The sequence below is a fragment of the Xenopus laevis genome, chromosome 1S (assembly GCF_017654675.1).
Source record: "Xenopus laevis strain J_2021 chromosome 1S, Xenopus_laevis_v10.1, whole genome shotgun sequence".
Classification (NCBI taxonomy): domain Eukaryota; kingdom Metazoa; phylum Chordata; class Amphibia; order Anura; family Pipidae; genus Xenopus; species Xenopus laevis.
Window position 1 is genome coordinate 23,942,701 of NC_054372.1, and position 15,243 is coordinate 23,957,943.

Genomic DNA, 15,243 nt, shown 5'->3' on the forward strand with positions numbered 1-15,243 from the left:
TTGATATATGAACAATATCCCACAAGCCAAAACCTTTCTATGTAATAAATTAACACACCAAATCATTCACCCCTGCCTCCAATTTACACAACACAATTCTTTATTTAAATCCTGAACTCAGTTACACCTAAAAGATCAGTAAGATCTAAATTATTAATTGGAAATTAAATATAATACAGGTATAGGATCCATTATCCCAAAACCAGTTATCCAGAAAGCTTTGAAGTATGGAATGACTGTCTCCCATAGACTCCATTTTATCCAAATAATCCAAATTTTTAAAAATGATTTCCTTTTTCTCTGTAATAATAAAACAGTAGCTTGTATTTGATCCAAACTAAGATATAATTAATCCTTATTGGAAGCATAGCCAGCCTATTGGGTTTATTTAATATTTACATGAATTTATAGTAGACTTAAGGCATGAAGACCCAAATTACGGAAAGATCCATTATCCGGAAACCCCCAGGTCCCGAGCATTCTGGATAACAGGTCCCATACCTGTATAATGAAATCATTTAGATTTTTAAAAATGGTTTCCTTTTTCCTTGTAGTAATGAAACAGTAGCTTGCACTTCTTTCCAACTAAGATATAATTAATCCTTATTGCATGCAAAACAATCCCGTTGGGTTTAATTAATGTTTAATGATGTTTTAGTAGACATGGTATGGAGATCCAAATTAGGGAAAAGCCCTGTATCGGGAATTCAGTAAATGTAAATCCTTTTTATTTGAAGTGCAAGCCTTGTTTTATTGAATTGTATTTGTTTGTGTGCACTTTTAGGTCAAATATCTGTAACATTAATAAACACCCATCTTTCTTATCTTGTTGTGTTGTGCATTACGTAATATTACATTTTGATGGCAAAGAAAATACTATAAAATAAGGGCCTTATTTATCAAAATCCAAATTTTTCAAGTATTTAAAATAAAAAAGTCCAACCTAACTAGAATCCATGATTGGATCTTATTTATTATTCAAAAAGCATGTTTTTTTTCGGATAGGGTAAAAACTCTCGTTTCTCTATATGTTTCTGCCCGAAACCTCTGCTCCTCTCAGAGCAACCGCTTGGTTGTACCCCCCACTACTACTGCTGTTTCACGTATCAAACTCTCTTGAGGCTCCTTACATTTGGAATGAATCCTGAATCTTTGCAGGGAGAATCCTCCTTCAGTGTTCCTAAAACAAAACTCAAAGTCTACCTCTGGGAGCACCTGGATAACACCTGAACTGGGCACTTATATAGCAGTGTAACAAACTGCAACCTACAGCACCTTAATATCCCTCTGACTTGTGTCTGTATGTTACCCTCCCATTTAGACTGTAAGCCCTACGGGGTAGGGTCCTCTAGTCTTTTGTTTCCTTGACACTGAGCACTTAATCTGTATTGGAATTATATTTTATATTTATGTGAATTGTATTTCTAATAATGCACCTACTGTAACTTTTTTCTTCAATGACCCCTTGTTTGTTACTATTAATTTATTGTTTTGCTGTACAGTGCTTTGCCCTCAAGGAGCGCTTTACAAATAAAAATATACATACATACAAAACTCAATAAAATCAATTGAAAATCCGAATAATTTTTTCTGGTTTTTTTTCCCCAAATCGTTTGCTTTTTTGGACTTTTTCCCGAAAAGTCAGAATTTTCAGAATTTTGCCCTAAAAGAGAGAAATGTTCGGATTTTTGGGGCTAATTTCAATGCAGACCACAGAAACTTTGACTTATATACAACCTCGGCAGGTCTTTTTGGATTCTGACTTTTTCCATCCTCGGGGTATAATAAATCTCAAAATTTTTCCACTGAAAATTCAAATTTTATAGTTAAAAAAACATTTTAAAAAACTCACTCTAAAATTATTCTGAATATAAATATGTTCTTTATTTTCTTTCTATCCCTGTTAGGTTTTAATGTTCTTAAAGTCAACTGGGAGTGGTAACCAAGCAGTATACAAGGTTTGTTGGCCAATTAGCTTGACTAACCATCTGGCTTAGAATTCTGATTTTTTGTAATGAGAGGACATTGGTTAATGTAGAAGTTCTCATTTGAGTTGCCTTTACATTTGCTACTTATTAAATGTGACCTATACAATTAGAGTTTTCACTCATTTTAGGTATTTGGATATTATATTTTTACACCTAAAGATATTTTTTACACCAAAATGACATAGGCAAGCATATTTTATATTTGGTAATATTTCATTAAGTTGACAAATATTTATATAGCTATAATAGCTGGTTTAGATGAAAAATACTGAATATATAAATTGTGTATTCTGAATCAAAAAAGGCTTACATTTTCTGCATTAGGGAATATTATTCTGTATAGATACACACAGCTGAAACATTTATTGAACTCCTTTGAATGATGGAGGGTGAGAGCAGTTAGCAAAAGTTAACCTAAATTGCTCCATATTTTAAGGTCGTTTTACATCCTGTTATATGTTTAAACACTTAATCAAATCCTATATGCTGTGCTTAGCAGAAATATACTCTTCAGGATGATTTATTCACCTTTTTATGAATTGTCAGTTTAGTAGATGTCAGCTGTAAATAGAGTGGCCTTTCTATTTTCTTTATGTCATGTCAGGAGACATAAATATACATTTATGTGCTTAAGCTGAATAGAGCATAAAACGAACACAAGGTCATTCAGAGAAGCAATATTTTTTTTTAATTGGTAACTAATTCTAGGTATAGAGAAGGGGAATTTGTGTGATACATATTAATATACAGAAATAATCCAGCATGGACAAAATAAAGTCTATAACATTTACCAAATTCCTAGATGATACAGATGACTTGTGGAAGTACTGACTTTGGCTGTATGTAACAACGGTCATCTCATCTATACCATTTTAATCATCTACTGTTATTTATGAATGAGGACAGCAATAGTGTTCTGTCAGGTCGTCATCTTTTCCATTACTTTAGCCTCTCCTGGCCATTTTATGATCATCTGTGAAATCAGCTGTGTCTGAGAGAAAGGCGTCTTATTTATTGAAACGTGTAGGCAAGCCTCAGAGAAAAAGAAAGATGAGCACATAAAAAGGGATCAATTTGAAGGGAAAAAGGCATGTTTTCTTGAATAAAAAAAGTACTTTTCTGAAGATTCCAAAGGAAAGTGGTTAGAGGATTAATTGGATATTGTTAAGGAGTTTCTGTTGGGATAGAGAACAATAAGAAGCTAGTACCAACAGTTAATTTTACAAGTGACACAAATAACAATAGAGTGTAAGGGTGCAAATAAAGTCTTCTTGGCTGATTTACAGGAAGATAAAAAGGCTTCAGTGCTTTAAAGTGTTACATTATTCAAAAATACAACAAGAATACCATACAGTGTCAAGCTAAAATATGGAACTCCTTTACTTTACATATGCTGCATGCTCCCTTTGTTACTGAGGTACTGTAATTTGTTCCCCTTGATGCTATAATACTGCCAATGCATTTGTAGCTAAAGAAAGCTAGATAGAATTTCAGCACAATATATAGGGACCCATTTACTTAGCTCGAGTGAAGGAATAGAGTACAAAAAACTTAGAATTTCGAATGTTTTTTTGGCTACTTCGACCATCGAATGGGCTACTCCGACCTTCGACTACGACTTTGACTTCAAATCGAACGATCCCAACTAAAAATTGTTCGGCTATTCGACCATTCGATAGTCAAAGTACTGTCTCTTTAAAAAAAAAACTTTGACCCCCTAGTTCGCCACCTAAAACCTACCAAAGTCAATGTTAGCCTATGGGGAAGGTCCCCATAGGTTTTGTAAGTATTTTTTTGTTGAATAAAAATCGTTCGATCGATGGATTAAAATCCTTCGAACCGAACAATTTGAAGGATTTAATCGTTCAATCGAACGAATTGCTGTAAATCCTTCGACTTCGATATTCGAAGTCTAAGGATTTCAATTAGGCAGTCGAATATCGAGGGTTAATTAACCCTCGATATTCGACCTTAAGTAAATTTGCCCCATAGTGTGCAAGGCAGATCAAAAAGAGGTTCAGGAAAGTGGGGTTCAATACAGGGGACTAACCAGAATGTCCAGTTTCGAGAAGCAGCAATTGGAGAAACGCACCAACTCCCTCCCCTGTTTGTTAATGTTGCGGCTTTGCAGGTGGAATGCTTGCCAAGATGTTGGCTTTTTATCCCATGGGTGCTTTTGATTAGTGATGAACGAATATGTCCCGTTTTGCTCAGCCGGAAAATTTGTGAAACTTCTGAAGTCAATGGGCAGCAAAATAATTTTGACGTGCGACAATTTTTATGAATGCGACAATTTTGACAAATTTGTTTTTTTGTCACAGCAAATTTTTCCCACCGCAAATTTTTCTCGCAAAGTGCTAACATTTGCCGCAAATCCATTTCTGGCAAAAAAATGAATCCATCACTACTTATGATGCTCAGTGGTAATTTCAGACAAGGGTCCTGTGGGACAGGTGCTGATCATTCATGGTTACCTGGAATCTTTGCCAAGAATTTGTGGTTATATACCCTAAGTTGAAAATCACATGGATGCTTGTGATGTTCAATGGTCTTTTTAGACATGGGTCCTGTGCTGCTCATTTATGGGTACCTGTTTTACTTGTACATCTGGCACAGCTGAAAAAGGTAACTCATCTGTGTTGGCAGGCAAGCACTCTATAATAATTTATAATATTGATTAAATTTTGAAAAAGTTACTAACAATCTTTATAAATAAAGCTGTTGTTTCTTCTGTTGAGTGGTCATATACATTTATTCATTAGTTGAATCATTGACCAAGAGTCACACACACGGAAAGACATTTCCTTTAATGCTTTGGATCTGGTGGGCTCCAAGGGAATAGGCCTAGGTGCAAATGCCCCCCCCACTCCCAGTAACTCTGCCACTGAAGTGTCTGTACCTTGACATTGCCATTGGCAAGAGTGCAGTGAAAAATGTATACAAATGGTGATCAGCTGTGAAAAGGTCCAGATTAAAATTAAAAAAAAAAAGAAAACATCTAAAATTATACTAAGTCAATATTGGTATTGGTAAGACGTTTTGTAAGCCCACAGCATGGCCTAAATTGTTATAAATGAAACATTACCATCTTATTATGCCAAGATACCAATGCACCAACACATATAAAACAGCAGGGGCATAATGTGTAATGCCCGTAGAAAAGTGTTAAATTAGAATGAATGTTGAGCTGCAGTAAATCCCTCTGGATTACCCAAACTGGTAGAGTAAAATGCATTAATGCATTTCAGAATCTACAAACAACATAATTTCATTTAAATGACAAATATACAAAGGATACTAAATATATACAACTCCATGCAATTGTGATTTATATTGAATAATTAATTGCAAAGAAGCTAGAATTACTACACTATTGTCACGGTCGGCACCCAACTCCAGAACAAACACCAGGCACCCTGGTCTCGGCTCGTGCTTCACCAGTAGTGTGACCGCCTTTGGGCCTCGGGAGGAGCCCTCGGCTTACTTGGATGCCACCTGGACTTAAACGAGAGGTGCAAGATGAGGGTTCTGGATAGGCAGAGGGGCACAACAATAAAGCAAAGTCTTTTGGACAGAAGATCGTAGTACAAGGCGTTTAGGCAAAAGAGTAGTCAGAACAGGCCGGGTCGAGGCAGGCAGAGAATAAACGTTGTCAGGCAGGCAAGGGTCAAACCAGGAAGTCTATCAGAGGGTTAATCAGAAGAGGTAGTCGGTAATCAGGCAAGGGTCAGAATCCAGAAGTCAGAATAGTCAAAACAGCCAGGCAAGGGTCAAAACAGGGATCAAACAGATTCAGAATATAGCTCAAAGCACCAGGAAACAAAATCCTATCACGGGCACTGAATAAAACTAGAGATCCCTTTAAATAGTATTTGAATTTCGCGCCACTGCGCGCTGACGTCATCACGTCAGCGCGCATGCGCATAAAATCCAGGAAGAGGCGCGCGCGCCCTAACAGACCGGCGCGGCACAGTGCGGCGAGCTTCCTCGCCGAGGGGGCGGCAGGCGTCCCTGCCGTCCCCCCACTAGACCACCAGGTAAGGTTGTTACAACTATATTCACTTTTCCCCTTTTCTCTTCTCTTCTAATTAAGCACACAAGATGCTCATATAAACTCTTCTTTGCCATTTTAAACATTGATCAGAAATAGTGATGCGTGAATTTATTCGCCAGCCATGGATTTGTGGCGAAATTCTGAGTTTCTCCATGTGCAAATTTTTTCTCGAAACTGTGGTGCATTTGGACAAAAAAAGTCGTCATAAGAAAAAACGCCCATTGACTTTAATGCATTTGAAGAAATAAGTCACCAAAAGAAAAAAACGCCCACTGACTTTGATGCATGTGGGGCGAGAAAAATTGTCACGCACATAAAAACGACCATTGTCTTCAATGTGTTTCGCAAAATTTTGCAGTTTCGCAAATTTTTTCACAGTTTCGCAAATTTTTCGGCAAAGCAAAATGGGAGAGATTCGCTCATTACTAATCAGAAATGGACAAACTTGCAGATGAACATTTTGACCACTTCAATGACTGTAAAAATGTCACCTTCTAACTATGTAGACATAACTGTAAATGTTATTAGGTCGATTTACTTCACTACAAACATTCTGTTCAATAAACAATTGCATGTCACAAAATAAAAAATGATGCACGTACTGTATGTTCTTTGACACTATCAGCATGTATCTTTTTGACAAAAAAACACTGGTGTGTAAGAGCCTTAATATTTATATGGGCCATGTGTTATACAAGAATAAGGTGCTCCAGCAGGAAATAACTGCTTAAAAGTGTTTATTGCCACACACACTTTTGACAGTTAATTCATGCTATAGCGCCTTATTCTTGTATACTACATATTTTTTGTTTTTAATATATATATATAGATATATATATATATATATAGATATATATATATATATATATATATATATGTATATAGATATATATATATATATATATATATATATATATATATATATATATATATATAATCTACAGTCTGGTCATTTCCCTATGGGACCAGACTGTAAATTATATTCTTATAAACAGCGTGTTCTGACGTCGGAATGCGCCGTTTATTGAGTCAGCACTTCCTCCGCTGCTCACCACTTCCGTCTCCCTGCAGCTTTACTGTACCTCCGCTCTTGCCCTCTCCCTTCTGACTGCCAGGATTAAATCGTACTAACTCACGCAGCGCATGCGGCATGGAACGCTCCTCCTTTCCCCAGAGCCAAAACTCTAAGCCCCAGGGAGCGGAGATGTCAGCCAGTGAGTGACGTCTAAGGAGGCGGGTTTTGACCTTTGACCTAATTTCCTCCCCCTCCTGTTAGGAGCAGCGCCGCTGTTTAGTGACTGCTGCAGCCTGACACAGTGTTCGGGCTGCCAAATAGCCCTGCTGCAGGAAGGCTATTTAAGAGCAGCAGAAAAGCTTGTGCTCTGAAACACAAATCAATGGGGAATGATCACCGCCTCTCTCCCTCTTCTGTTCCGCCTCCAACCACTCTATCTGCCCCTCCCACACCCTGTCACTCTTCAGTCTTGGAGACTGGGTGGGTGGGGAGACAGAGTGTGGACGTCACAGCTGTGCTGCACCGGCACGCCTCCCTCCCCTCTGCTTCGCTGGCTGGCTGGAGTCAGACTGTGTGACTGCCCTGTGTGGAGACTGGGGAGACTGTGGAGTGTGGAGGTCTCGGCTCACGAGACTCTAACAGAGAGACTGCCTGCTGCAGTGTGCCACCACCCACCATGACCACATGGTAAGCCTCAGTCAGTCTGTGTAGGAGTCTTCTCTCCCTCAGCACTCACACAGGCACACCCCTCCACAATTTCCCTTCTCTCTCTGAAACTTTAGATTATAATGAATAATGTACCCCCTACTTGAAATTTATAAAGATATTAAAAGTCACCTCGGAGTTATGTGACCTGTATAAAAGCACTCGGCCTGCGGCCTCGTGCTTTTATATGGTCACATAACTCCTCGGTAACATAATATCTTTATAAATTACAGTAGGGGGTACATTATCCACTATATATATATATATATATATATACACACCCGCGACAGAGGTGTACACAAGTATTATTGGCAAACACTTTTAATTTTCTATATCAAGGAGAGAAAGTAAAGTTCACCCCAGTCAGTTTCAACTATGAGGATCAGCATTTATGGAACCATTCAACTGTTTTGTTTGCAATTGTGCCCCCTTGGCATAACCCCTTTTAGCTTCTTCTTACAAGATTTCTGTACAAGTAGAGGTCCATGGATTTGATAATTGAGGTTGGATCAAGCTAACATGAGGGATTATAAATCCAAGCTTGTAACACTTTAACAGACACTAAAAAGTTAAAGAGCAAAAGGAACAAAAAGAAATAACAAAAATATAGCTTTTATGATCTTTTAATTGTTTAAGTCTGGGAAAAAAATCTGGGGCAATATTTCTGTATCCAAAAGATCTGTGAGCTGGATAATCGTGGGTGAATTGAAATTTCTATTTTATGTATGAATATGCTACAGATGTGCTTGAACATTCAGTTTATTAATATTCTGCCACTTATTATTCTTCCTGACATCCAGCCTGAACAATTGCATACTTGTGTATTGCTTTTTCTTTTTTGCATTCCAAAGATTTATCCAGCAGACAATCTTTTTTCTGAAACATTAGTCCTATTATTATCCAGCTGAACCCATTATTGGCTGGCACGTCTGCCCTATGGCATGAACACAAACATCCTCTAACTTTCTCTTTCTCTATCCAAGCAGATGGGACGGAATGTTGGCAGTTAAAAAGGCATCAATGTGTATCAACTTTGAATGCAAGCATTCATTTTTAGTAACTAAAATCTTAGTTAAACTAAAATCTGTAGTTAAACATTTGGTAAAGAACAGAATGGCCTTTATCTTTTGCTTGGAGGATTTAGCTGCAATACAAAATACAGATCCATTATTCAAAATTTCAATGTTCAAACAGTCAATAACATTATAAATAGCAATGAACTTCTTTGGTCTTATTTACTAGGGGGGATAGGAGGCTACGGTTCCACACGGCAGTATTCATATAAAATTTGGAATGCAAGCTGCTAGACAGTAGCATTGACCAGCAGACTTTACTAACTTACAAATATTTCACTCCGTTTCTAAGGGAATATATTACTACTACTACTTTATGCATTTCAGGCACTTGAACACATTAGTGGCCATTTACACAGTAAAGTGCAAGAAACAGCAAGAATTTGCCAAAGAGAGTAAAGAGTAAGTTGGTTAGGTAATTAGTAGAACATTGTACAAAAAATCAACGTTTTGGGGAAAACAGGTATTGGTACTGGACTCCTCCACTGCCAGTTATAAGTACACTGAAAGAATATAAGAATGCCAATGCCTGTATCAAAAGTGAGGTGTTCCCAGGTTTATTGAAGTGCTCTATTTAACCCTCTCTTGATCACTCCAATCTTGACAACCTCTGACCTATCTCTCTGCTACCTTTCATCTCTAAACTACTGGAGCGCCTAGTCTACAACCGACTAACTTCATTCCTCTCTGACAATAACCTGCTGGACCCCCTACAATCTGGTTTTAAGCCACGCCACTCCACTGAAACTGCCCTGACTCGACTAACTAATGACCTTTTAACTGCTAAAGCCAACAATCATTTCTCACTATTAATACTGCTTGATCTCTCAGCTGCATTTGACACTGTAGATCACCCTCTCCTCCTCCAGTCCCTCCATTCGCTTGGCCTTCGTGACACAGCCCTATCCTGGTTCTCTTCTTACATCACCAATCGTTCCTTCAGTGTCTCCTACAACGGAGTAACATCTTCTCCCCTACCTCTTTCTGTTGAGGTTCCTCAAGGCTCTGTCCTGAGACCATTACTATTCTCCCTCTATACTTCCTCCCTCGGCAAATGAATCAACTCATATGGTTTCCACTTCCACCTCTATGCTGACGATACTCAGATCTATCTCTCATCTCCTGATCTCAACCCAGAACTCCTAACTCACGTCTCCTCCTGCCTGTCTGCTATCTCTACCTGGATGTCGCAACGCTACCTTAAATTAAACCTCTCTAAAACTGAAATGGTTCTCTTTCCTTCAACTAACACCAGTAACATCCCAGAAGTATCCATCATAGCTAACAAATCCACTATCACCCCCTCTCCCCAGGCCCGATGCATTGGGGTTGTCCTAGATTCTGCCCTGTCATTCACTCCTCATATCCAGTCACTTATTAAATCAATCACTTCCACCTAAGGAACTTATCCAAATTACGATCATTTATCACCCAAGATGCTGCCAAAATTCGTATTCACTCTCTCGTCATATCACGTCTAGACTTCTGTAACTCTCTTTTAATTGGCCTTCCACTCCAGAGACTGTCACCTCTCTAGTCCATAATCAACACTGCTGCGAGGCTCATATACCTCAGCAACCGCTCCTCCTCTGCCACACCATTCTGTCAATCCCTGCACTGGCTTCCATTACCTTTCAGAATGAAATTCAAATTAATGACCCTGACATTCATAACTTCATAACTCTGCCCCACCCTACATCTCTGAACTCATCTCTATATACTCACCCAACCGCTTACTATGCTCCTCTACTGACCTGCTACTCAACTCTTCTCTCATTACCTCCTCACATGCTCACATTTAAGACTTTGCAAGGGCTACACCCCTCCTCTGGAACTCTCTCCCACGGTCTGTCTGACTTTCTCCCAACCTTTCCCCCCCACTCCCACACCTTGTGTATTACTCCCTTCCCTTTAGAGTGTAAGCTGTTTCTGCATAGGGCCTTCCTCACTTTTTGTACCGGTATTGATTGTGATGTATGTAACTCCTCTATGTATAGAATTCATGTGATTTAGTTGTATAATCACATTTACTTTACAGTGCTACACAATATGTTGGCGCTAAATAAATACATGATAATAATAATAATAATAATAATAAAGGCACTTGAGAAAATCAAGTGACAGGTTTGTGCTCTTGAATTTCAGTGATTGGATGATGTTATAATACGATAAAATAATCCTGCTGAAGGCATATTGCGAGAAACATTCTCATACTCATAAAACTCATACTCATGAACTGCATGATAAATCTATTTTCATCTAAATGATATGTACTTAATTAAGGTATTTGTATACATAATTGCATAGTAGATGAGGTTACAAAAAGATACATGGGGTCATTTACTTATATGAGAGCAGTGTGCAAATCAGTAGTGCAATTAGCCATGCAGAATTACTGCAGACATATGTGTTCTATTTGGGAGAGCTCTGTCTGCGTTCCACAGTATTATACGCATTAGTGGAATGAGGCACATAGATGTCCTATCCTTAAGAATGGGACTGGTCTGCACCCCCCTAATGCTATTCCCTTGGAAAAAAAGGACTCCTAAAAGGAACTTGAGTCAGTAACTGGATCAGTTGTGTCCTCGTGTTACTCTAGTAAATAATAATAAATGATAAATATACAGTTTGGCCCACATATACTTAAAAATTATTGCACTTGGTCAGACACAAGAGCCTTAGCAAAGCCAATTATCACTATTGTTTATTTTGTAATTGTGACAATTATCACTACTACTAGCTCTATGTGTCTTCACCCTTAGGGGGTTATTTACTAAACTCCGAATACCCGAAAAATCCCCAAAATCCGAAAAATTCATGATTTTTTGTGTTATAATAGGCTTTTAAAAAAATCACAAATTTTTCAGAATTCATTAAACCCCGAGGGCTAAAAAGGCTGAATATAAAAACACGGCATCTCAAACCTGTTGAGGTTGCATAAAAGTCAATGGTAAAAATTCTGAGTTTTCGGGGAAAATTCACGAAAAAAACTTGAAAATCTGAGCTTTTCCCCACAAAGGTAATTTTCGGGAAAATGTAATAATAAATAAGCGTTAAAAACCCTAGCGGCTTAGATCAGAGTTTGTAGCAGCCGATATTGAGATAAATTCAGACCTTCATAAATAACCCCCTTAATGTCTCTGTCTCTTCCTCTGGTTGTCCAGCTTTTAATTGTCCATTCACATTGCACTGGTGACCTGACTTTCGAAGACTGTTTATATCAACTGAGGAAAAAATTCAGTAGAATTGACCTTAAACCACTGCTTCCATCCAATGAAGCATAGTAATCAGCAAAATCAACAAAAATTGTGGTTAAGGAAAAGGTCTAACGCAGGTCTTTGCTGAGAAATTCAAGGTGCTTTATTGTGACATGACATGTTTCCAGCCGAGCTCTTTTTCAAGTGTAAATGCATACCATTCTCCATGTTACTTAAACGTTAAACTACACCCCTAATTAGTGGTGTAAGGCACATAAGTACAACCCCCAACCTCATAGGTAATTGTGTAGTTAAACATAATACAAAATTAAAATATGGCCACTGCCCAAGGGGTACATTGTGAGCCTAGCCAAGGAAAATCCACAGGATAATTAGTCCGTAGTGATGGGCAAATTTGGGCTGAAAAATTTGTAAAACGCCGCCAGCACCTCGTTTTTGACGACAGTGTCCATTTTTCACGGCAGTTTCGTGAATTTATTCGGCGGCTGTGAATCGAATGAATTCGCCACAAATTCGCACCTGGCGAATAAATTCGCCCATCACTACCACTGTGTGAATGCTATAATCATTTATGGAGTATGCAGGTCCTAAATATTAACTATATAGACTTGTGACTATGCCATGTGAATTGTGTAGAGTACCACCTACCCACCCAACAAACAGTAATAATCCAGGATGTAAGATAATTCTGAGGACGTAAAATAATCGATTGCATTAAACCTGTGCCTTTTCCCAGTCGAAGTGTTGCCCATCTGTGTTGGCCAGTAACACCTCTGCACCCATGCTTGCGGCACCATTGGCTTTGGGCTTGGGTATTGGGAAAAGGTCAGTCTGGGGTATGGTTTACATCAGTGCTTTAGCCTACTGGGTCTCTACCATTTCATCCAACTGAACAGCATTAAACTAGCAGCCATGGCCAAGAAATATAAGTAGCAGAACGACAGAATTTAAGCAGTGTCAGTGTCAATGTAAATTATGAAGAAAACATTTTATAAAGCTGTTGTTTTAGCATATATATTTTGACAATCTACAGTATCTACACCTATCTACTGAATCACAGAAAAAAAGATTTTATTCCACCTTATATGTGTGCTTCTAATGGAAAAAGCAATAAAAAAAAAAAGTTCAAGTTCCACTCCTCATAAATCAGGAAACCTGTCGAAAATAACAATAGATTCTTCACACTAACTTCTTCTAAATAACAACAGATCAACATCTTCAAGTCTATGGAGATCGCAAAAGTAGTGCAGATCTCGAAACTGTCGTACTCTACTATTGTTCAGCGTTCAATCTCTGTCAGTGTAAATGATGGAAACTTACACAGGTGTACAATAGAGTCGAAATTTTAATGAAGTCAGCGGCAGCATCACTTTTAACGGCCTTCGGCAAACTTTACAATAACTTCAGTTCCTGTAATAATAAAAAACAGAGTGGAAAGTTTGTATCTAGTTTGTCTCTTGCACACAAATTCTGCCGGGTTTGTGTTTACATTGCCTTTACTAAAATCTCCAAAGTGGAAAGTGTGCCTTTCTGTACATCGAAATTTATAACTATTATAGTCAGCACCACTGCTCTCCTCCTGTTCCAAATCCAGCTTGTTGAACCTATTGGGCAACCAGGAATCCAGCAGTAACTCCAGGGGGCCCATTTACTTAGTTCGAGTGAAGGAATAGAATAAAAAAAACTTCAAATTTCGAATGTTTTTTTGGCTACTTCGACCATCGAATGGGCTACTTCGACCTTCGACTTCGACTTTGAATCGAACGATTCAAACTAAATATCGTTCAACTATTCGACCATTCGATAGTTGAAGTACTGTCTCTTTAAAAAAAAAACTTCGACCCCCTAGTTCGCCATCTAAAAGCTACCGAAGTCAATGTTAGCCTATGGGGAAGGTCCCCATAGGCTTTGCAATCTTTTTTGGGTCAAAGAAAAATCGTTCGCTCGATGGATTAAAATCCTTCGAATCGAACGATTCGAAGGATTTAATCGTTCGATCGAACGAATTGCGGTAAATCCTTCGACTTCGATATTCTAAGTTGACGGATTTAACTTCGACAGTCGAATATCGAGGGTTTAACCCTCGATATTCGATCATAAGTAAATTTGCCCACAGGTATCCCACTGCAGGCTGTATCAATTGCTATAGCAAAGTTTCATCATAAAAATAGTGTGCACACATCACTCACACCAAAGACCAGAAATGACATCAGTCAAATTTAGAAAACATTTTTGCATCTGATTTGCATTAAAATGCAAGCACAACAGCGTTAGCTTTAATGCATCAGTTGCAAATGCAGAAGGGACATCTCCCCTAGTGAACACACAGAAGATGGGGAAACCATTGCATTCAGTGGCAGAAATATAGAGCACGCAATTCCCGCACTCTCAGGGGGGCTTGGTCTGAGGGATCTGCTTCCTCTACTGCAAACACTAAAAACCCCATCCCCACCTGCTCTGTTACCTGTGGCAGGGAAAGGAGGCACAAGTTGGCATTGGGTGTGGAATGGGTGGAGGGACGGAGGGTGAGAAATGTGTGGGAAGATGGGGATTGGAGTGCTCCGAGACCCTCTGAATGTTTTTTTTGCAAGGGGTACCGGCACACTCTAGTTATGCTACTGATTGCACAGTGGGTAAAAATATAGTGATTGCACTTGCACTATGCACTATGTTTACTGCACTTGCTGTAGCAACTTGCTTGGGTGCAGGTAAAGTATCAATTATACAACAAAAATATTTACTATATTTTAATTAGTTCAGGTTTAGTGAAATCTTTTTGTAAACCATGTTAAAAAGTGAGATTGGATTGATTTGAAGAAATCCTAAATGCAAAGTGCCCTGGCAATCTTGTCCATGTTGGCATCAACATCTATGTTATTTTCCCCTATTCTATTGAGTTCATGGGCAAACAGTATATATACTTATACTAGTATGTATATAGTATGATACAGTTACTTTATATAGTATCTAACAAGATATATTTGGGGGTAGATCAGCTATTGCCATAATTGGTTATTACTAAAGGGGATACAGTTAAATGTAATGTAGCTGAATAGGTTCTCCATATGATGTAACATGCTACAATTTATATCTTAATCTGGTACGATAGATGAAAAATGTTATCCTTCAAGGCACAGACAGCAATTTGGTCAAACCTTAGCGTCATCTCTCCTGGGGTTTGATTTTGGAT